Source organism: Helianthus annuus, chromosome 12, assembly GCF_002127325.2.
Source record: "Helianthus annuus cultivar XRQ/B chromosome 12, HanXRQr2.0-SUNRISE, whole genome shotgun sequence".
NCBI lineage: Eukaryota > Viridiplantae > Streptophyta > Magnoliopsida > Asterales > Asteraceae > Helianthus > Helianthus annuus.
In genome coordinates, this window is record NC_035444.2 from 880,286 (window position 1) to 906,311 (window position 26,026).

Below are 26,026 nucleotides of genomic sequence, written 5' to 3' on the forward strand. Positions count from 1 at the left end.
GTATGTTTGTTTACTTGTTTTGCTTGGTTTGTTTGGTGGGCCATCAACCCTTCAAGCCTTTTGGTTAACTGTTTTTTGGGTTGCAGCCTTCAACGTTTCGAGCATATTATCTGGGTGGCTTGAAGCCTTGGTAGCTTCTGGTTTGGTTTGCGTGTTTTATTGATGGGTCTGCTTATTTGTCAATTGTCATTTTTCTTTAGCCTTGTCTTTGTTGAGTTTACTTTGTCTTTATGTTTTTTACACTTTAAAGGGTTCAGTGCTGCAGACACTTTACCTTAGTGTTTATTAACAATAAGACGTAGTATCTATCCTTTTCATTATTTCTTTGTAATTTACTTGATTTCGTAAGCCTATTTGTTGATTATATTTCTAAGACTTAAGGAACGATTGGTGTAGGCTGTTCAAACCTGTCTATGAGACATTATTGTTTTTGCTTAATAAATCTCATGGAGTTGTATTGATTTAGGAACTCACCCCTTATATAGGTTCATTCAACCCTTGAACCTATTGAGCGACATGGCCTGGGAGCTCATCCCCTTACATGGCCCTTTCCATGGAGTTTTTTGCTAGGTTCTCAACCTGATATTAGGATAGAAAGACAAGTTTGATAAATCAACTTCATTCATTCAAGCAGTATCTGCTTTTTACAAAAGGTTTTCATTTTGATACAAACCAAGCTTTTTTGTCTAAACATAGAACTTTCTCAGGGTTTTTCCGTTCCAATGTCTTGGAAGCCTTTTGCCTTCTGAGTCTGCTAGCTTATAGGATCCGCCCTTGTGTGCTTCGAGGATGGTATATGGACCTTCCCATTTTGGGCCCAGCTTCCCTTGATTTTCTTTTTTGCTAGCTTCGTTGTTTCTGAGGACTAGATCCCCTGGCTTGAATCGTTCGTTCTTAACCTTCTTGTTGTAGTAGGCTTCCATCTTTTGTTTGTATTTGGCTTCTTGTATTGCCGCTTGATCTCGGGCTTCCTCTAGGAGTTGTAAATTCAACATGGTCTCTTGTTGATTTACTTCGGGATCCATGTTGACAATTCATTGGGTTACAACTCCTATTTCAGCAGGGATTACGGCCTCGGATCCAAATACCAAGCTGTAAGGTGTTTTCTTGTGACTTGCTTTTTCGGTTGTTCTAATTGCCCATAAAACGCTAGGCAATTCTTCGAGCCAATTGCTTTCATATCTCCCCAATCTTGTTTTGATGCCTTCCACAATGCTTCTGTTGGTCCTTTCGACCTGGCCGTTTGACTGCGGGTAAGCCACTGAGCTAAAGATCTGGTTGATCCTGTATTCCTTGCACCAAAGGCTGAAAGGTTTCTCGGCAAATTGCTTTCCATTATCGGTAACAATTACCCCCGGCAACCCATAGCGGCAGATGATATTTTCCCAAACGAAGTCTATGACTTGTTTTCCTGTGATCTTGGCAAGGGGTTTAACCTCCGGCCACTTGCTGAAGTAGTCGATTGCTACCAATAGGAATTTTACTCCCCCTTTGCTTGGAGGGAATGGCCCAACAATGTCCATTCCCCATTTATGGAATGGCCATGCCGAGGTTATTGGAACCAGGTCATGTTTGGGACTTCTTGGGATTGGGGCATGAATTTGACAGGCATCACATTTCTTCAATTGTTCAACGGTGTCACGATGCATCGACGGCCAGAAGTATCCAAGGTTCATGAGCTTTGCAACCACCGACCTAGCTCCAAAATGAGCTCCACATATTCCTTCATGCACTTCCTTAATCAAATACTGGCTTTGTTCAGGACCCACACATCTTAGCAAGGGTGCAAGGTAACCTTTTTTGTAGAGGGTTTCTCCTTGCAACACATATTGTCTTGCTTTGATTTTAACCCTTTCGGCTTCTATTTGATCATTGGGTAGTTCATTGTTTTGGAGGAATTTTTTGATGGGAGTCATCCAATTTGGGTCTTCCTCGGTGACCACATCTTGCACTTCCAGTTTATCAATCGATGGGGCCTTCAACACTTCAACCAACACCTTTTTCGTGAGGTGGGCGAACGTGAGGGATGCCAATTTGCTCAAGGCATCGGCCTTTTTGTTTTGGGACCTTGGAATTTGTTTAATGCTGCATGTTTGGAAGGTGTTCATTAACTCCTTGGACTTTTCTTTGTATCTTCTCATGTTGGGCTCTTTGGCGACATAGCTGTCGTTAACTTGGCTTGATACTAGTAATGAATCTGTGAACACTTCAAGCTTCTGGACTTTCATTTCTTTGGCCAGTCTTAGACCAGCGATCAATGCCTCGTATTCAGCCTCGTTATTGGTGGTCTGAAAATTAAAACGGAGAGCATATGTGAATTCTAGCCCTTCAAGGTTGATTAGAACTAAACCAGCTCCTGACCCTTCAACGCTTGAAGCCCCATCAGTGAATAATTTCCAGGCTTCAGGGTTGGAAGGTTCAGCGGTTGTGGTGTTTACTTCGTCAATAGTTTGGTTTGGGACTTCAACCAGGAAGTCAGCCAGGACCTGAGCTTTAATGGCTTTTCGTGGGACATAGGTGATGTTATGTTCACCTAGTTCCACTGCCCATTTTGCTAGCCTCCCCGAGTTCTCAGGTTTTTCAAGCACATTCTTGACAGGTTGATCAGTGACCACCTGTATAGGGTGTGCTTGGAAGTATCTCCTAAGCCTTCTGGCTGTTTGAACCAGGGCTAGGGCAAGTTTTTCGATGGGAGGGTATTTAGTTTCAGCTAGTTTTAGAGTTTTGCTGAAAAAATAAACGGGTACCTGAGCCTTGTCTCTTTCAATGGTGAGAACTGCACTGATGGCTTCGTCGGCAATTGAAAGGTACACCGATATTACCTCCCCAGTTTTTGGTGCTGCAATATCTGGTAGGGAAGCTAAGTGCTGCTTCATTTGATTGAAAGCTTCTTCAGCTTCATCGGTCCATTTGAAATCCTTTTTATCTGAGCAGTTCTTGAGCGTTTTGTAGAAGGGTAGAGACCTTTCGGCTAATTTTGAGGTAAAACGCTTCAAGGCTGCAAGCTTCCCGTTTAAGCTTTCAACCTCCTTCTTGGTTCTTGGTGGTTTAGCTTCGAGGTCAACTTTTACTTTGTTAGGGTTGGCCATGATACTTTGCTTTCCGACGATGTGACCCAAGAATTTTCCTTCCTCGAATCCGAACAAGCATTTCTCCGGATTGAGCTTCATGTTGACCTTTCTGAGGTTCTTGAAAGTTTCTTGGATATCATCAAGCATTTGGTGTTCCGTCTTGCTCTTAATCACCAAGTCATCAACGTATGCCTCCATGTTTTTGCCAATTTGGTTTTCGAAGGCCTTATCGACGAGTCGTTGATAGGTGGCACCTGCATTTTTTAGGCCAAAAGGCATCTTTTAATAACAAAAAATACCTTTGTCCGTGTGAAAAGCTGTCTTTTCTTCATCCTCCTTCTTCATGAGGATTTGGTGATAACCTTTGTATGCATCAAGAAAGCATTTAAACGAATATCCTGTGAGGGAATCGACCTTGAGATCAATTTCCGGCAGTGGGTAACAATCTTTGGGACAAGCCTTGTTAAGATCTTTAAAATCTATGCACATTCTCCAAGAGTTGTCGGGTTTTTTGACCATAACAGGGTTTGCAACCCATGATTGGTACTTGACTTCTCGGAGAATGTCGGCCGACACAAGCTTTTCAACCTCTTGGCAAGCTGCCAGGCTTCTCTCAGGTGCCAGGCTTCTTTTCTTTTGGACCACCGGTTTGACATCCGGTGGTATTCTTAACTCGTGCTCAGCAATGTTTCGGGGGATCCCAGTCATATCTTCAGGACACCAAGCGAACACATCACTGTGATGTTTCAGCAGCTTTTCAAGGTATGAAAGAGTCTCCTGGGAAAGGTTGGGGTTGACCCTTATTCGTTGCTCAGGGTATTTAGGGTTTATGACCAACCCTTGCTTGTCTTTTTCACTGTTTGAACTTTCACCCTCAATCATGTAAGCTTCCTGAGAGGGTTGAAGGGTTGCTATCCCTCTCTCAGTAGGGAATTTGACCGTGCCATGGCCGACAGACACTGCCATGTAAAATGCACATTGTCCGGGTGTAACACCTCGAATTTTTGTGTCCAATGATGTGTTAACACGTGTCATTTGTTTACACGTGGCATCTATAATAAATAAAGGACTAATTTTGACAAACCTTGAAAGTATATAAATTCGAGGGTTATAAATGTCAACAAGGGTAAATATACTGTATAGTAACCCTAAATAAATGCTTGTACCTTCAAACGAATAAATCATAAATTGTACGGAAGCGAAACGCGGGAGAAAGTGAGAGATTACGAACTACAGGGGTTAACTGTGTCAACATGTTTAATTATACCTCTGAGTGACCCTTTAACATTCCCAAGGCTTCGTAACAGTATTATACGCTCACTAGAATATACTGTATAAATTCCGCGAAGTTCCGTCTTAAAACGAAAGAGTTATACTCAAATTCGTATGAGAAGGGTTAAAAGCGTCAACAGTGGAAATTAAGGCTTTCCAAATAATTAATAAACTAACCGGGGACTTAATAATGCGGGTAAATAACACGAGGCCCCTATCGATAAATAACCGAGGGCCAAACCGCAAAGTTACCCCTTCAAACCCGAAAGGTCAGGTAAATCATTACGAAAGATTTCGTTATTAATTACCAGGATTTCGCAATCATGACAAAAGATTTAAAATTTCTGAAATCTTAACCTCTCGCGACCCGCGTGAAGGTTATGGTTAAGTTGAGGCGGGCCGCGAGCCTCCTGTATTACGCGTCTGATATTCAAATCCTAGGCGACCCGCATTAAAATGGCATGGAACTCCCATGCGGGCCGCGTGGGACGCCCAGATGCAGAAACATTGTAACTACTTGACCTTTGGACCATTTGAACGACCAAACACCAATCAATGAGGCATGGGTGCCCCCTACTCGACCCATAACACTCTAGGCCACCTGCCCATCATCCATGGTCACTTATAGACCAATGTGTGATGATCTTGGAGCTTGGTTTGCACTATAAATAGGCATACTTGTTCACAACTTAGAACACACCTCAAAACTCATTCATCTGATCATTCCAAGAGCTCTAAAGTGTTCCTCTGTGTTCTTAAGTCTTGCCTTAAACTTCTGTAAGTGATCTAACCCTTGTGGTTTCACATTTCCATAGTTATAGCCCAAAAACACAACCGTCGTAACTAACGGTTGTCATTACAATATCTTGCAAATGGTTCAGTCTTATGACGAATCAAAAGTGGTTATGAGTTGGTATTTATGTGGGTAATAAACCTCTAAAAAGGTTCCCCCTGATCACCACTCTAACTATGTCAAATATCGAGTCAAACGTGCGGTTAAAAAGTCAACAGAAAGCTATTTTAGCGATTTATGCATAATCTGTAATGTATATGTTATGAAACCTGTTTTGACACTTATAAAATATGATACTAAGTATATAAACTTGTTTGCGCTCGTTTGAATCGATCATTTGCTATATTGACCCGGTTCGGAGCCGAATGTCGCAAAAGTTTGACTTTTGCTTTGACTTCAGTTCTGACCCGTTTTAGTGAGGTATGGATATACCTTAGGACTCTCTTAGGACCAGGTCACATGTTGGTATAAACCTCTGTGGTCGGTTCATGAGTTATCCGAGTCTTTTGCGCAATTCCGTCATTCGCCTAAAAGTTGACCGTAACGGCCTTTTAAAATTAAAACGAGTATTTCGGACACGTGAACGGACCAAAACCTTGCTGATTAAAGTATAAGCATGTCCTTAAAGTTTCACGTCAATCCGAGGTCTAGAATGAGAGTTATGCTAATTAGCGCAATTTAAATAAACTTTTGTAATAAACGGCGCAATTAGCATAACACCTATCTAAACCAAGATTTCGTCACCAAAACTTTTACCCACTATATTAGAATAATATTTTGGGAATTTTAAAGATTTTTAATAATTTTTACCTCGCTCATAACCTGCGGTTATGGCTACGGTTCGGTAAATACCGAATATGCCCTTTTCGGCCAAAACATGAGTTCTACAAGGTCTTTTGACCCGATTCCAGTTACTACTGGTTTTAAATAATAAATAAAGTATTTTAAGCTTTATAAGCTGTTCGGGAAACTCAGATTTCCTGTAGAACTCGAAAAGCCCTTTTAAAGTCTTTAAAATGACCGAAAAGCCCCTACGGGGCATAATACTAACTTAAACTCGTTACGGGCGTCACGGGAGGTATCCTACTGATACCACAACCCATTTAAGGCATATTGACTTAGGAAATAAGCGTACGACTCTCATGGTTAACCGTTTCGCCTATTGCGCGCACGGTTCGGCTTATGAAACTAGTTTTCATAATTTAGCCGATACGGGTCAAATTATATTATTTGAACCCCAAAATCCAGAGTGTGAACCATTAACCCATATAAAACAAGTCTCTGAACTTGTTGGGTCAGAATCACACTCCATTCTCGGTTTTCGCCTTTCCGCGCGATTAAACCATATCTATATATATCGGAACCAACCGGTCTAGGCTACGGCCATTATAACGACTCGTTAGGATTCTAAGAGGTTAATTAAAACCTTCGTTCCAGATTAGGAGCCCCAGTAAAAGCTATCGGTGATTTAATCCAAATTAAGGAAATATACTTGCAAAGGTAAATACTTTAACTTATTTCCCCTATATGGGCTTGGGTTACGGTATATTAATACCGCTTGATTGAGCATTATATAATTCCATCGCTTAGGTGGTTAATTGATTAAATATGATCGGCTCATTTAAACAGTTTTGTTGCTTATAAGCCTTTGGGGGTTTAATGACCGTTGTCCCGGATATCCTTGGCATCATTTTACGAAATGGCCACGACCATCGACATCCCGGTGTAGGCGTACACCCGGTATAAAGTGTCGACATTAAATTAAAAGACGTAGCCGTTGGTTTTTATACTACGGTTTTACGCAAACGTGGTGTGTCTATAAATCTTTAACCCGGCACGACCCGGGCTACTGAACGCATAAAAGAACATGTAAAACGTTCACAAGATTTTATTATAATTTTCCCAAGTTATAAAAGAGTTTGTGCCTTGTGCATTCAAATCAATTTTAATAAACATTTTCAAATGTGTCAGTTGAATGTATTTACCAGTGTAAACTGACGTATTTTCCCCAAGAAGATTAAGTGCAGGTACCTAAACGAAAATTGGCTGGTACTAGCTCCCTAGCGTCGTGATAAGTCTCGCAAGCTTGATTGCAGTATCTGATGGAACAAATACTTTATGTTTATTTACGATCCACTGTGGATATATTCAACCCCTGTAATACATTTGATATTACAACCAGAGGTTGAAGTTTATATATATTTATCTTATGCTTCCGCTGTGCATTATATAATTGTGTGGTTTGACTATTTTTTTGCCAACATCGTCACGGTAATCCCCCACCGGGCCCACCGGTGAGACACGTGGAAATCGGGGTGTGACAACCGTGTCAAAACCACCCTCTAAACCAAAGACACACTCCAAACCACTCTCTGAACCCAAGAAAGATGACGACAAACACTCGTCCACTGAGCACAGCGTTCATCGCGATAGAGAATATACTGATGCATCCAGTGCTAAGGGTTGCACCTACAAATACTTTGTATCATGTAAGCCCCGTGAATTTACAGGGGAGAAAGGTGCGGTTGACTGTATCACCTGGCTAGACAAGATGGACACGATTGTGGACATCAGCGGGTGCGCTGAGAGGGACGTGGTAAAGTTTGTGTCCCAGTCGTTCAAGGGCGAGGCCCTGGCGTGGTGGAGAGCTCTGGTGCAGGCTTCAGGTAAGTCTGCCTTATACAAAATGTCATGGGGGGAGTTTATTGCCCTCATAAAAGAAAACTACTGCCCTCAACATGAGGTTGAGAAGATTGAGGCGGATTTTGTCTCACTAATGATGACAAACCTGGATTGTCAAGCATATCTGACAAGCTTTAACACCATGTCACGCCTGGTGCCATATCTTGTGACACCAGAACCTCGAAGGATTGCCCGTTTCATTGGGGGCTTAGAGCCGGCGATCAAGGCCAGTGTGAAGGCCTCTAGGCCGACGACCTTCAGGTCAGTTACTGACCTCTCCTTGTCTCTTACACTTGATGCTGTCCGTCTGAGGGCACAAAGGAGCAAGGAGGCTGAAAAGCGAAAACGTGAGGATGATACCTCACGAAAGTCTGGGAAAAAGCACCGTGGAAACGGTGAGGGCAAGAGAGGGTCGGAGGCAAAGAAGGAGGGGCAAGCTGATGGAAGACCTCAATGCAAGGTCTGCAAGAAACCTCACTCCGGGAAGTGTAGGTTTGCGTCTGGTTCACAGTCGCAACAAAAGACTCCATCCTGTGGGCTATGCAAGTCCAAGGATCATAAGACCGTGGAGTGCAAAAAGATAAAGGATGCAACCTGCTATGGTTGTAATGAAAAGGGGCATATCAAGAGTAATTGCCCAAAGTATGCCAAGAAGGCGGAAGAGACAAAGAAGTCAAATGCGAGAGTTTTTCGCATGGATGCAAAGGAAGCGGTTAAGGACGACAATGTGCTTACAGGTACTTTTCTCGTAAATAATATATTTGCAAGAGTACTATTCGATTCTGGCGCTGATAAGTCCTTTGTAGACCATAAATTTTGCCAACTACTAAATATGCCAATCAAAACCCTTGACGTGAAATACGAAGTAGAGTTAGCAGACGGCACGATAGAAACCGTCTCTACTGTTCTAGAAGGATGCGAAATGTCCATTAGGAACCATTATTTTCCTTTATCTCTACTTCCCTTCAAATTAGCGGGTTTTGACATTGTGCTAGGCATGGACTGGTTATCCCGTAATCAGGCCCAAATCATTTGCGGCAAAAGGCAGATAGTTTTAAAGACTCCGAGTGGTGAATCTCTTACCATTCGAGGGGATACGCATTACGGATTGCCCGAAGACGTATCTATGCTGAAAGCTTCAAGGTGTTTGAACAGAGGCTGTGTAATTTACATGGCTCAGGTGATAATAGAAGAACCAAAGCCGAAGATCGAGGATCTTCCCGTCATTTCTGAATACCCCGAGGTTTTTCCCGAAGAACTACCTGGTTTGCCACCAGATAGACAAGTGGAGTTCAGAATAGACATTATTCCTGGAGCGGCTCCGATAGCAAGAGCACCTTACAGATTAGCTCCAACGGAAATGAAAGAACTAAGGACCCAGTTAGACGAACTGCTGGCGAAAGGTTTCATCAGACCCAGTTCATCTCCCTGGGGAGCTCCTGTCCTATTTGTAAAGAAGAAGGACGGATCGATGCGGTTGTGCATCGACTATAGAGAACTGAATAAAGTTACCATAAAGAATAGATATCCTTTACCAAGGATCGATGATCTATTCGATCAGCTGCAAGGAGCAAGCTACTTCTCCAAGATCGACTTAAGGTCGGGCTATCATCAACTAAGGGTCAGAGATGAAGATGTACATAAGACAGCATTTAGGACTCGCTATGGTCACTACGAGTTCCTAGTGATGCCTTTTGGGCTCATAAATGCACCGGCTGCGTTCATGGATCTCATGAACCGCGTTTGCAAGCCGTACTTGGACAAATTCGTCATAGTCTTCATCGACGATATCCTTATATATTCCAAGAACCAAGCAGACCACGAGAAGCACCTCCGTTGCATTCTTGAATTACTACAGCGTGAGAAACTCTACGCCAAATTCTCGAAATGTGAATTCTGGCTACGAGAGGTTCAATTTTTAGGTCACGTTGTGAGTGAGCGTGGTATCCAAGTGGATCCCGCTAAGGTAGAGGCAGTCATGAACTGGCAAGAGCCAAAGACGCCTACCGAAATTCGTAGTTTCCTGGGGTTAGCAGGATACTACCGGAGGTTTATTGAAAATTTTTCAAGGATTGTTGCGCCCTTGACTTCCTTGACCAAGAAGAAAGAAAAGTACATTTGGGGCCCAAAGCAGCAAGAGTCCTTCGAAATACTGAAGCAAAAGCTAAGCAACGCACCTGTGTTGACATTACCGGAAGGTACAGATGAATTCGTAGTTTACTGCGATGCATCACACACAGGCATGGGGTGTGTGCTTATGCAGAAGGGCAAGGTGATTGCCTATGCTTCAAGGCAATTAAAGGTGCATGAAAAGAATTACACCACCCATGATTTGGAGTTGGGTGCCGTTGTATTTGCACTAAAGTTGTGGAGACATTACCTTTATGGTATTAAATTTGTGATTTATTCTGATCACAAAAGCCTCCAGCACCTGTTCAACCAAAAAGAGTTGAACATGAGACAGCGCCGTTGGATGGAGACCCTGAATGATTATGACTGTGAAATCAGGTACCATCCCGGCAAGGCGAATGTGGTCGCCGATGCCTTGAGCAGAAAGGAAAGGGTAAAACCCATTCGAATCAATGCCAAGAGCATTGAAGTAAAGAACAACTTAATTGAAAAGATATTAGCTGCACAGCGAGAGGCTGTGTTGGAAGCTAATTACCCTAATGAAAAGCTAGGAGTAACTGAGGAGCAGTTGACTCTTAGCAAGGATGGAATCTTGAGGCTGAATGGACGTATATGGGTTCCGATTCATGGAGGACTACGAGATGTTGTTCTCCAGGAAGCCCATAGTTCCAAATACTCAGTCCATCCTGGTGCTGACAAGATGTAGCAAGACTTAAAGGCAAATTATTGGTGGATAGGCTTGAAAAAGTCTGTAGCCGCCCATGTAGCAAAGTGCTTGACTTGTGCTCAAGTCAAGGCCGAGCACCAAAACCATCTGGCTTGCTACAACAGCCTGAACTTCCCGAGTGGAAGTGGGAATGCGTAACTATGGACTTCATAACCAAGTTACCCAAAACCAGGAAAGGAAACGATACAATATGGGTCATAGTCGATAGGCTGACTAAATCAGCTCATTTTCTACCCATCAAGGAGACATATAGCTCCGATATGTTAGCCCAACTTTATGTTGATAAGATTGTAGCCTTACACGGCATACCTGTGTCTATTATCTCCGACAGGGATACTAGATACACATCTCATTTCTGGAAAAGTTTCCAGCAATCTTTGGCACGCGTTTAAACTTTAGTACGGCTTACCATCCACAGACGGACGGTCAAAGTGAGCGTACTATCCAAACGCTAGAAGACATGCTTCGTGCATGTGCGATCGATTTAGGTGGTAACTGGGATAAAAACCTACCCCTGATCGAATTCTCCTACAATAATAGCTACCACACCAGCATAAAGGCTGCGCCTTTTGAGGCATTATATGGTAGGAAATGCAGATCGCCTGTTTGTTGGGCGAAGTAGGGGAGGTCCAACTATCAGGACCAGAGATTGTTTTCCAGACAACGGACAAGATTGTCCAGATCCGGGAACGTCTCAAGGCTGCCCGCGATAGGCAGAAAAGCTACGCTGATCCAAAGCGTAAGGATTTTCACTTCGAAGTAGGTGAAAAAGTGTTGCTTAAGGTATCACCTTGGAAGGGGGTGATGCGTTTCGGCAAGAAAGGCAAACTGAGTCCGAGATACATAGGACCTTTTGAGGTCATTGAACGGGTCGGATCAGTTGCCTATAAGTTGAACTTGCCTGAAGAGCTCAATGGAATTCACAATGTGTTCCACATCTGCAATCTCAAAAAGTGCTTCGCCGATGAATCATTGGTGATTCCACACACAGATGTGCATATAGATGAGAGCTTAAAATTTATAGAAAAACCTTTGTCGATTGAAGATCGACAGGTGAAGAAGCTTCGCAGAAAGCACGTACCGATTGTAAAAGTCAAATGGGATGCTCGTAGAGGTCCTGAATATACGTGGGAAGTCGAAGCTACAATGAAAGAAAAGTACCCCTATTTATTTTAGTAAATCTCGGGTCGAGATTTATTTTAAGGGGGTGAGGATGTAACACCTCGAATTTTTGTGTCCAATGATGTGTTAACACGTGTCATTTGTTTACACGTGGCATCTATAATAAATAAAGGACTAATTTTGACAAACCTTGAAAGTATATAAATTCGAGGGTTATAAATGTCAACAAGGGTAAATATACTGTATAGTAACCCTAAATAAATGCTTGTACCTTCAAACGAATAAATCATAAATTGTACGGAAGCGAAACGCGGGAGAATGTGAGAGATTACGAACTACAGGGGTTAACTGTGTCAACATGTTTAATTATACCTCTGAGTGACCCTTTAACGTTCCCAAGGCTTCGTAACAGTATTATACGCTCACTAGAATATACTGTATAAATTCCGCGAAGTTCCGTCTTAAAACGAAAGAGTTATACTCAAATTCGTATGAGAAGGGTTAAAAGCGTCAACAGTGGAAATTAAGGCTTTCCAAATAATTAATAAACTAACCGGGGACTTAATAATGCGGGTAAATAACACGAGGCCCCTATCGATAAATAACCGAGGGCCAAACCGCAAAGTTACCCCTTCAAACCCGAAAGGTCAGGTAAATCATTACGAAAGATTTCGTTATTAATTACCAGGATTTCGCAATCATGACAAAAGATTTAAAATTTCTGAAATCTTAACCTCTCGCGACCCGCGTAAAGGTTATGGTTAAGTTGAGGCGGGCCGCGAGCCTCCTGTATTACGCGTCTGATATTCAAATCCTAGGCGACCCGCATTAAAATGGCATGGAACTCCCATGCGGGCCGCGTGGGACGCCCAGATGCAGAAACATTGTAACTACTTGACCTTTGGACCATTTGAACGACCAAACACCAATCAATGAGGCATGGGTGCCCCCTACTCGACCCATAACACTCTAGGCCACCTGCCCATCATCCATGGTCACTTATAGACCAATGTGTGATGATCTTGGAGCTTGGTTTGCACTATAAATAGGCATACTTGTTCACAACTTAGAACACACCTCAAAACTCATTCATCTGATCATTCCAAGAGCTCTAAAGTGTTCCTCTGTGTTCTTAAGTCTTGCCTTAAACTTCTGTAAGTGATCTAACCCTTGTGGTTTCACATTTCCATAGTTATAGCCTAAAAACACAACCGTCGTAACTAACGGTTGTCATTACAATATCTTGCAAATGGTTCAGTCTTATGACGAATCAAAAGTGGTTATGAGTTGGTATTTATGTGGGTAATAAACCTCTAAAAAGGTTCCCCCTGATCACCACTCTAACTATGTCAAATATCGAGTCAAACGTGCGGTTAAAAAGTCAACAGAAAGCTATTTTAGCGATTTATGCATAATCTGTAATGTATATGTTATGAAACCTGTTTTGACACTTATAAAATATGATACTAAGTATATAAACTTGTTTGCGCTCGTTTGAATCGATCATTTGCTATATTGACCCGGTTCGGAGCCGAATGTCGCAAAAGTTTGACTTTTGCTTTGACTTCAGTTCTGACCCGTTTTAGTGAGGTATGGATATACCTTAGGACTCTCTTAGGACCAGGTCACATGTTGGTATAAACCTCTGTGGTCGGTTCATGAGTTATCCGAGTCTTTTGCGCAATTCCGTCATTCGCCTAAAAGTTGACCGTAACGGCCTTTTAAAATTAAAACGAGTATTTCGGACATGTGAACGGACCAAAACCTTGCTGATTAAAGTATAAGCATGTCCTTAAAGTTTCACGTCAATCCGAGGTCTAGAATGAGAGTTATGCTAATTAGCGCAATTTAAATAAACTTTTGTAATAAACGGCGCAATTAGCATAACACCTATCTAAACCAAGATTTCGTCACCAAAACTTTTACCCACTATATTAGAATAATATTTTGGGAATTTTAAAGATTTTTAATAATTTTTACCTCGCTCATAACCTGCGGTTATGGCTACGGTTCGGTAAATACCGAATATGCCCTTTTCGGCCAAAACATGAGTTCTACAAGGTCTTTTGACCCGATTCCAGTTACTACTGGTTTTAAATAATAAATAAAGTATTTTAAGCTTTATAAGCTGTTCGGGAAACTCAGATTTCCTGTAGAACTCGAAAAGCCCTTTTAAAGTCTTTAAAATGACCGAAAAGCCCCTACGGGGCATAATACTAACTTAAACTCGTTACGGGCGTCACGGGAGGTATCCTACTGATACCACAACCCATTTAAGGCATATTGACTTAGGAAATAAGCGTACGACTCTCATGGTTAACCGTTTCGCCTATTGCGCGCACGGTTCGGCTTATGAAACTAGTTTTCATAATTTAGCCGATACGGGTCAAATTATATTATTTGAACCCCAAAATCCAGAGTGTGAACCATTAACCCATATAAAACAAGTCTCTGAACTTGTTGGGTCAGAATCACACTCCATTCTCGGTTTTCGCCTTTCCGCGCGATTAAACCATATCTATATATATCGGAACCAACCGGTCTAGGCTACGGCCATTATAACGACTCGTTAGGATTCTAAGAGGTTAATTAAAACCTTCGTTCCAGATTAGGAGCCCCAGTAAAAGCTATCGGTGATTTAATCCAAATTAAGGAAATATACTTGCAAAGGTAAATACTTTAACTTATTTCCCCTATATGGGCTTGGGTTACGGTATATTAATACCGCTTGATTGAGCATTATATTCTTCCATCGCTTAGGTGGTTAATTAAATAATATGATCGGCTCATTTAAACAGTTTTGTTGCTTATAAGCCTTTGGGGGGTTTAATGACCGTTGTCCCGGATATCCTTGGCATCATTTTACGAAATGGCCACGACCATCGACATCCCGGTGTAGGCGTACACCCGGTATAAAGTGTCGACATTAAATTAAAAGACGTAGCCGTTGGTTTTTATACTACGGTTTTACGCAAACGTGGTGTGTCTATAAATCTTTAACCCGGCACGACCCGGGCTACTGAACGCATAAAAGAACATGTAAAACGTTCACAAGATTTTATTATAATTTTCCCAAGTTATAAAAGAGTTTGTGCCTTGTGCATTCAAATCAATTTTAATAAACATTTTCAAATGTGTCAGTTGAATGTATTTACCAGTGTAAACTGACGTATTTTCCCCAAGAAGATTAAGTGCAGGTACCTAAACGAAAATTGGCTGGTACTAGCTCCCTAGCGTCGTGATAAGTCTCACAAGCTTGATTGCAGTATCTGATGGAACAAATACTTTATGTTTATTTACGATCCACTGTGGATATATTCAACCCCTGTAATACATTTGATATTACAACCAGAGGTTGAAGTTTATATATATTTATCTTATGCTTCCGCTGTGCATTATATAATTGTGTGGTTTGACTATTTTTTTGCCAACATCGTCACGGTAATCCCCCACCGGGCCCACCGGTGAGACACGTGGAAATCGGGGTGTGACACCGGGCCTCCCTATGATTACGTCATAACTTGAAGGGATGTTGATAACCACAAAGGTTAATGATCGGGTTCTTTCTTTCGATCCCTCGCTGAAACGAACATCAAGGGTTAGCTGCCCCAGAGGCTTCAGGGTTATATCGGCGATACCTTTTATGGAGGTTCCGGAAGGCTGAAGCCTTGAACGTTTTTCATTGCTTAAGCGGTTGAAGAATTTTTCGAACATGATTTCAGTGGCTGCTCCCGTGTCTATGTATGCTTTACATGTTTGTAGTGTTCCCACGGTGGCTTCTACCACAAGGGGACTGGGAAGTGGGTCCTTCCTCGTTGGGGGGAAGCAGACACACTGAAGCTCCCAGGCTTCCAACCGCTGCTTCTTGTGAGAAACCTTTTCATCAGAATACACCATGTTTACTTCCTTTCCCTTGCCTTCAGCCATCTTGTCTCGAACTCCTTTTACCAAATGGGCGAGCTCTCCTGACTTAACAGCCTCTTCAATTCTCTTTTTTAGTTGGAAGCAATCGTTGGTGTGATGTCCATTTTCTTCATGGAACTCACAGAATTGCGTGGAGTTCTCATTTTTTCTGCTTTTGGGGAGAGGCCTGGGAGGTCTAAAGTTTTGTTTGACTTCTTCTGTTGCCAGGATTTCTTGAGGGGTTTTGGTGAGGGGAGTGAAACTCATGCCTTTGTCTCTGCCTGAAGGGTTTCGACCTTCAAGCCTTCGGGGGTCTGAACCCTTTGGGCGCTTGTCGTAGGAGTTGAAGTTCCCTCTCTTTCTGGCTGGGTTGTTGCTTCGCCAGCCAGACCCTCTTTTCCTTTGTTCCTTGATATCTACAGCTTCCTCTCCCCGAATGTGAGCTTCGGCCCTTTCAAGGGCTTCTTCCAAGGTTTTGGGCAGAGATTTGTTGAAATCACGTGTGAGGTATTTAGAGGTTATGGCATTCATAAAGCCGGCCACTCTCATTTTCTCGTCAGCCCTACATAGGTCAGTCCTTCTTTCTTGTACCGTTCAATGAATGCTCGAAGACTTTCATCATCACGTTGTTTTATCTGTAAGATTACTGTTGCGTCCTTGACATATCGCCTTTGTTGGGAGAAGTTTGCCAGAAAACTCCTGCTGAGATCGTCGAAGCTTCGAATGCTTTGAGCAGGTAGGTCGTTGAACCAGATTCTGGCGGATCCAACAAGAGTCTGCATGAACATTAGGCAACATTCAGCATTCGACCATTTTTCTATTCTAGCGGCACCAGTGAAGATCTGGAGGTGGTCCTCGGGATCTTCCGTCCCATCATACGTTCTGATGTGGGTTGGCATATTGATTTTTGATTGAAAATCATAATCGGCTATCTGCCTCGAGAAGCATGAAAGGTTGCTTGGCTTGTAGGGTTTAGCCAAGTCTTCTTCAGGCCTTGTATCCACATTGTTACTATTGCCATGATTCCCCTGAGTGGCTAACACTTGATTAATGAAGTGTTGCCATGGGAAGTTGACCATCATCTGGGCCATCATATTGGGCATGAGTTGGAAGCCTTGAAGGCTTCCCGGACCAACCGAGCAGTTTATTGCAAGAGGGGTGCTAGTAACAGCACTTCGTGCTAAAGGGAGTACGGACAGTGCCTGCTCCCATGTGGTTGTCAAAGAAGCTGGATAGCTTGTTACTGGGGACTGTAGGAGCTGGTCAAGCGTTAGCTCATGTCCCAAAGGAGCACCACTAGTAATCGGTTGGGAAGAGAGGATAGGATGTACCGTTGGGTTTGTCATAGTGGATAGATAAGGATGAGGGTTTGAAGGGTTGCTGGGACCAGCCTCTCCTCTTGTGGCAAAAGGTGGTAGGGATGGTCCGGGAGACAGCGTTGGCTCAGGTTCGTCATAGTCTAAACGAATCCTTATATCATTTTCCCTTTCTTTACTCACATGTTGGTTAAGGAGTGACCTTAACTCGAGGAAATTATTAGCGACCCCCTCAGGGGTAAGTTCAACACGCGCCGGGGTGTCAGATACACCGACATTTGGAGATGGGGCCCCGGATCTGGATGGGGTTGGTGTGTTGAAGGTAAGGAACTCGGGTGTACTCCCCGGAGTCGAAAACGGTGTTGTTATATTCGTATGAGCTTGGCCACCACCCGGGGCAGAAGTGTTAGCGATCTGGTTCACTTCTCCCGGAGATCCACTTTCTGACATGGTGATTTTGAGTGAAGAGAGCTACACTACTAGGTCTTTTTTGAGAAGAAATAGCGGCGTAGCCCCACGGTGGGCGCCAACTTGTTGATGCAACAAACATGAGACCAAGGATGGTAGCTGAGTTGGTTAGGCAAGAAGGCTGAAGGGTTCAACCTTGCCTAACGCAGGTTGCGGGGTCCCCCCACGTTTGCAAAACGTGGAAGGAGGTTCACTAGTATGTAATTGTTATTTGCTTTAAATTTCTATCTCCGAGATGAGCTCGAATCCAGAAATGAGAGCAAATAGAATGTGTGTGTGGTAGATGTGACGAGGAGTAACTTGGAAGTGAGCAAGTACTCTATGAATGACCAGAGATGAAGGAATCTCTCTCTGTTTTGGAATGTCTTTTTGGAGTGAATGAGCTGTCTTCTTATAGGGGAAGACATCTCCTCAAATGGTATGTACAAGACTAGTGGAACCTGTTTGCAATGGAGGGTTTCCCCTTTTGGGGTTGAAGGCTTTGGACCCCTGGGTAATAGCATGTATCGTGCAGACCTGCTCTGCTTTTGTGGGCGTGAGTTGGTGAAACGAGTTCTCAGATGTGATTGATTACTGTTCCTCGCTTTTCTCACTTTACAGCTTTTCAACCGGTGAACCTTTCAACCTTTTAAGCATTTGCATATCTAGTCACTTTATTTAGTCTTGGGCTACCCCCGTCATCAGGGTTAATCAATGAAAATTGAAAGCGAGTTTTGTGACGGGGTTGCGGCGGTGGTGAACTCCGGTTGCTTAAGTTGGAGGGTACGAAAACACATAGTGTGTGTCGGGTATCAATAAAGGAAATCCACATCAACAACCATTTGAAGACTTAAAGGAAATCACATTAACAACCATTTGAAGACTTAAATTATCGAGCTACAAAACCTGTAGAACTCGTTCATTTCAATGTATTTCGGCCAATCAAGCAACCCTCAGTCAAAATGAAGTGCTAGAAACAATGAATTGGTTTACCATAAAAAAAGGAGCATAAAAATCTACCACGTGTATCTTATTTTTATTTATTAGACACTAGGTTAGAACCCCGTGTATTACACGGGTTGAATAAATATAACTTTATAAAAAATTACATCTTTAAAAACGTATACTGCATGGGTTAAATAAACACGTGTATTACACGGGTTGATTAAATATAATATAATTTTTAACACATATGGTCGTCAAGATATATTTTTGAAAAAAAATGAACTTTGATGTATTGTAACATTTTACTTTGTTTTTTATTTATGTATTGTTATGTTAGAAACTTGTGTATTACACAAGTTAACATTTTTACTTTATTTTTTATTTATTTATTAATAGGTTAGTAACTTATTACGCATGGTTAAATCGATCAAATTTTCAATTAAATAGTTATTAATAAGCGGAAAAAGTAAAAGAAAACGTTAAAAGAAAAAATGTTTTTTTTTTAAATTTTCATGTATGATGTTATAGTTTTACTTTCATATTTGATTAGGTTAGTATAGTAGTAGCAGAGGAATTAATAACAAATAAATTTTTTGCTCCTTTTGAACTACTTGTGATTGATTGGAAGATAACCCTAATATGATGTTATAGTTTTACTTTCATATTTGATTAGGTTAGTATAGTAGTAGCAGAGTAATTAACAACAAATATTTTTTTTGCTCCTTTTGAACTACTTGTGATTGATTAGAATTTGAAAATAATTCTTATCTGAGTCCAGTTCGTCATCAGTTTCATTACCCATAGGTTATTAGATAGTAAATAAAGATAAAGATTATAAACTTTTATATAAACAATTAAAACTATCTTTATAAATAATAGAAATGTTAATATATAGTTTTTAATTTTATTAATTAATATATGGTTATCATTTATCCTTATTATTATCATCAAAATCTTTTAATTTTAATAATTAATATATGGTTATCAGTTATCTTTATCTTTATCATCAAAATCTCTTCTATAAATTTTAATTGAGAACACCTCATAAAGCGACATGTATTCCCAAAGTGATTTCTTTTGCAGCGGGGGGATTCATTAGTTATATATCATGTTAGATGAAAGGCAAATGTTTCTCACATGATCACGAGCATGTGTGTAAAACCGAGAAAAAAATAACTAAGTCGATCTCTGACTCGCACGTGGCGACAGACCTATCAAACGGGGAAAAATAGACGTGCTGCGACGGACATTTCAAACAGGAAAAAAATAGATGAAAAGCCGTTGAACCCCACATGCACGTTGTGGCGTGTTAACTCGGAAATTTAGAACCACACGTTAAATGGAGAACTTATGAAAGATGAAAAGTATATAAGAGACTAAAGTTGAAAGTAAAAAAAAATGTTGAGATTAAATTGTAAAAGATGAAAAGCTTTGGGTTGAAAGTAAAAAAAAATTAAAGATGTTAAATTGTAAAAGATGAAAACTTTTGAAATTAGAAGTGAAAAACCAAATTAATCAAAGGGGTTAAAATACCAAAGTTTGAAATTTTAGATTTAAATTTGCAAAGATTCAAACTTTAGAGTTAAAAAAGAAATCAATTTCAAATTATGAAAACAAAAGAGATAAATAGATTTAGTTAAATTGATGTTTAATATTATTATTATTTTATAAAAGAGATAAATAAAATTAAAGAGTGAGAAATTACCAGAGAATGACACGTGTCCAAAAATGATTTTTGTTTATTAGTATAGAAAGAAGAAAGATTTAGAATAGAGATTATGTATTATGAGTCACAAGCTAAAAGGTTTTTATTCCGTAGAATAGAGATTATGTATTATGAGTCACAAGCTAAAAGGTTTTTATTCCGTCATGCCATTGTTTCAAATCATAGTAACGGTTTTGCAGCTCCTCCAAACATCCCCAAACTTAGATTATCTTAGATGAAGATATTTTTTTTAAATGATGAACTTTTTCTAAGAAAATAATGAAGTGTTTCCGTTCGTGCTTTTCATTACCAAGCATACATAACTGAATGCGTATGATTATATAAATTGGCTACAAAGTAACATAGAAAATGACCACTTTAAAAGCATGGTTGGTTGGAGAGGGGTCAGAGGGCCATAATATTGTAATGCTTTACTTCTAAATTGCACAAATAATAATAATAATAATAATAATTTGATAAAAATTGATGAAAACCTATAAGAATTGATGGAAATCTTTATTGAATGTTTAGGAGTAATCCATCCAGCCCAATATAATACAATTACAAGAGTACATATAATATACATATGTTAAAACCAACTGGGGTAGCCCAGTTGGCCACCGAAACCCACATCTTCTCAGAGGTACCGGGTTCGAGTCTTAGGAGTGACATATGTCGCCCAGGGTAAGAACTTGGCATGGGGAAGTCACCGCGGAGCTAGCTTGGTCGGGTAGCGGCTCCCGGAGTGAGATCACTCCGGCGGTTGGGAGGACCGTGCACTTATCCCCCCTACATATGTTAACTGCCAAGTGGTTGTTTAGAGAAGTTTGTATATCTGGTTTTATAACATTCCCCCTCAGATATACATTGCTTGTTCATTATACACTATTAACAACATGCTTCAGGATGATGTTAAATCGATACTTCAGGACCTATGAGATAAACTGATACTACAGGACCAGTTATGCTGCCTCGTTAAAAATCTTGCTAAGAAAACCCAATGGGACAAAACTTAGTCAAGGAAAAGAGTACAGCGTGTATAATGCTCCCGCTCAATTTAACTAACGTCTTTTAATCTACGAAGCCCGATCTCATGTGATAACTGCTCGAAACTGCTTCTAAGCAAAGATTTTGTGAACAGGCCAGCTAAATTTTCACTTGACTTGATCTGGCGAATGTCAATTTCCCCTTCTTTCTGCAGGTCATAAGTTGAGAAGAACTTTGGTGAGATGTGCTTTGTCCGATCACCCTTGATGTAACCTTCTCTGATCTGAGCTATGCAAGCAACATTGTCTTCATAAATAATTGTCGGCTCCTTCTTGATCGTGCTGATAACGTGATATGAACAAAAATGGAATTCAATCTTGAATTTGCAATCTTCTTCACATATATTTTTCCATACAGATACAAGTGTAAACAATAGATATAGTTAATAACTTCTAAAACAGTTATTGTGTAACTGCCCAAAGCAGTTATTTGGTGGAGTTTGTATATCTGCTTTTATAACACTCCCCCTAAGATATACATAATATTCATTATACACTATTAACAACATTCTTCAGGATGATGTTAAATGATACTTCAGGATCTATATGATAAACTGATACTGCAGGACCAGTTATGCTGCCTCGTTAAAAACCTTACTAAGAAAACCCAATGGTACAAAACTTAGTCAAGGAAAAGAGTACATCGTGTATAATGCTCCCCCTCAATTTAACTAACATCTTTCAATCTTCGGAGCCCAATCTTATGCGATAAATACTCAAAACTGCTTCTAGGTAGTGATTTTGTGAAAAGGTCAGCTAGATTTTCACTTGACTTGATCTGACGAACATCGATTTCTCTTTCTTTTTGTAGGTCATACGTTGAGAAGAACTTTGGTGAGATGTGCTTTGTTCTATCGCCTTTAATGTAGCCTTCTCTTATCTGAGCTATGCAAGCAGCATTGTCTTCATAAATAATTATCGGCTCCTTCTTGATCTGTTCTAATCCGCATGCTTCTTGTATGTGATTAATCATTGATCTCAACCACACACATTCTCGACCAGTATCATATAGTGCTATTAATTCGGCATGATATGATGACGTTGCTGTAAGTGTTTGCTTAGTTGACTTCCAAGAAATTGTTGTGCCCTGTCTGGGACTTTGCTTTGTGGGGATCTGATAGATATCCGGCATCAGCATACCCAATAAGCTGGGACTTTTGATCTTTCTGATAGAAAAGACCTAAGTCTTGTGTCCCGCAAATATATCGGAATATATGTTTCACACCATTCCAGTGTCTACGTGTTGGATTCGAACTGTATCTCGCTAGTACATGAACTGCAAATGCAATGTCAGGTCTTGTGTTATTTGCGAGGTACATAAGGGCACCGATCGCGCTTAAGTACGGTACTTCCGGACCAAGTACTCCTTTGCCTTTTTCTTGAGGGCGATAAGGATCCTTGTGTGGATCTAGCGGTCGGACAACCATAGGTACGCTAAACGGATGTGCTTTATCCATGTTGAAACGTACTAACATCTTCTGGATGTAGTTTGATTGATGGACAAATGTACCATTGCACAGATGTAACACCTCGAATTTTTGCGTCCAATAATGTGTTAACACGTGTCATTTGATTACACGTGGCATTTATATTAAATAAAGGACAAATTTTGACAAACCTTGAAAGTATATAAATTCGAGGGCTATAAATGTCAAACAAAGGGTAAATATACTGTATAGTAACCCTAAATAACGCTTGAACCTTCAAACGAATAAATCATAAATCATACGGAAGCGAAACGCGGAAGAAAGTGAGAGATTACGAGCTACAGGGGTTAACTGTGTCAACATGTTTAATTATACCTCTGAGTGACCCTTTAACGTTCCCAAGGCTTCGTAACAGTATTATACGCTCACTAGAATATACTGTATAAATTCCGCAAAGTTCCGTCTTAAAACGAGAGAGTTATACTCAAATTCGTAAGAGAAGGGTTAAAAGCGTCAACAGTGAAAGTTAAGGCTTTCCAAATAATTAATAAACTAACCGGGGACTTTATAATGCGGGTAAATAACACGAGGCCCCTATCGGTAAATAACCGAGGGCCAAACCGCAAAGTTACCCCTTCAAACCCGAAAGGTCAGGTAAATCATTACGAAAGATTTCGTTATTAATTACCGGATTCTGATAATCATTACAAAAGATTTTAAAAATCTGAAAAACAGACCTCTCGCGACCCGCGTGAAGGTTAGGCTTAAGTTGAGGCGGGCCGCGAGCCACCTCAATTACGTGTCTGATTTCTTAAACTCAGGCGACCCGCGTAAAAGTGCATGGGAACTCCCACGCGGGTCGCGTGAAGTGCCCAGATGCAGAAAGTTGTAGTTTCTTGCCTTTTGGAGCTTGTGAACGATCATACACATAATTAATGGAGCATGGGCGCCCCCTACTCGACCCATAGCCCTCAGGGACACCTACCCATCATCTCTGGACTGTTGTGAGTGTTTGTAATGATCATAGATGCTTGGCATTGGCTATAAATAGCCACATTATGCACATAACATTCACAACACCAAAAACACACATCTCTGGTCATTGCAAGAGCTCTCAAAGTCCTTTTCTCTGCTCTATAAGCAAGAACACACTTCTGTAAGTCGTTCATAACCATTTTGGTCATACATTTCCATAGTTTTAGCCTATAAACACAACCGTCGTAACTAACGGTTGTCATTACAATAACTCAGTGATGGTTCAGTCTTATGACGAATCAAAAGTGGTTATAAGTTGGTATCAATGAGGGTAATAAACCCCTAAAAGGGTTCCCCCTGATCACCACTCTAACTATGTCAAATATCGAGTCAAACATGCGGTTAAAAAGTCATCAGGAAGCTATTTTAGCGATTTATGCATAATCTGTAATGTACATACTATGGAACCTGTTTTGACAATCATAAAACATGATAATAAGTATATAAACTTGTTTGCGCTCGTTTGAATCGATCATTTGCTATATTGAACCGGTTCGGAGCCGAATGTCGCAAAAGTTTGACTTTTGCTTTGACTTCAGTTCTGACCCGTTTTAGTGAGGTATAGATATACCTTAGGACTCTCTTAGGACCAGGTTACATGATGATACCAACCTCTGTGATCGGTTCATGAGTTATCCGAGTCTTTTGCGCATTTCCGTCATTCGCCTAAAAGTTGACCGTAACGGCCTTTTGAAATTAAAACGAGTATTTCGGACACGTGAACGAACCAAAACCTTGCTTATTAAATTATGAGCATGTCCTTAAAGTTTCACGTCAATCCGAGGTCTAGAATGAGAGTTATGCTAATTAGCGCAATTTAAATAAACTTTTGTAATAAACGGCGCAATTAGCATAACACCTATCTAAACCAAGATTTCGTCACCAAAACTTTTACCCACTGTATTAAAATAATATTTTGGGAATTTTAAAGATTTTTAATAATTTTTACCTCGCTCATAACCTGCGGTTATGGCTACGGTTCGGTAAATACCGAATATGCCCTTTTCGGCCAAAACATGAGTTCTACAAGGTCTTTTGACCCGATTCCAGTTGCTACTGATTTTAAATAATAAATAAAGTATTTTAAGCTTTATAAGCTGTTCGGGAAACTCAGATTTCCTGTAGAACTCGAAAAACCCTTTTAAAAGTCTTTAAAATGACCGAAAAGCCCCTACGGGGCATAATATTAACTTAAACTCGTTACGGGCGTCACGGAAGTATCCTACTGATACCACAACCCATTTAAGGCATATTGACTTAGGAAATAAGCGTACGACTCTCATGGTTAACCGTTTCGCCTATTGCGCGCACGGTTCGGCTTATGAAACTAGTTTTCATAAATTAGCCGATACGGGTCAAATTATATTATTTGAACCCCAAAATCCAGAGTGTGAACCATTAACCCATATAAAACAAGTCTCTGAACTTGTTGGGTCAGAATCACACTCCATTCTCGGTTTTCGCCTTTTCGCGCGATTAAACCATATCTATATATATCGGAACCAACCAGTCTAGGCTACGGCCATTATAACGACTCGTTAGGATTCTAAGAGGTTAATTAAAACCTTCGTTCCAGATTAGGAGCCCCAGTAAAAGCTATCGGTGATTTAATCCAAATTAAGGAAATATACTTGCAAAGGTAAATACTTTAACTTATTTCCCCTATATGGGCTTGGGTTACGGTATATTAATACCGCTTGATTGAGCATTATATTCTTCCATCGCTTAGGTGGTTAATTAAATAATATGATCGGCTCATTTAAACAGTTTTGTTGCTTATAAGCCTTTGGGGGGTTTAATGACCGTTGTCCCGGATATCCTTGGCATCATTTTACGAAATGGCCACGACCATCGACATCCCGGTGTAGGCGTACACCCGGTATAAAGTGTCGACATTAAATTAAAAGACGTAGCCGTTGGTTTTTATACTACGGTTTTACGCAAACGTGGTGTGTCTATAAATCTTTAACCCGGCACGACCCGGGCTACTGAACGCATAAAAGAACATGTAAAACGTTCACAAGATTTTATTATAATTTTCCCAAGTTATTAAAGAGTTTGTGCCTTGTGCATTCAAATCAATTTTAATAAACATTTTCAAATGTGTCAGTTGAATGTATTTACCAGTGTAAACTGACGTATTTTCCCCAAAAAGATTAAGTGCAGGTGCTAGACGAAATTGGCTGGTATTAGCTGCCTAAGCATCACGAATAGTCTCGCAAACTCGATGCCGTATCTGAATGAACAATATTTATTTATTTTGATCCGCTGTGGATACATTCGACTTCTGTAATACATTTGATATTACAATCAGAGGTTGAAATATATTTATTTATCTTTAAGCTTCCGCTGTGCATTATATAATTGTGTGGTTTGACTATATTGTTGCCAACGTCGTCACGGTA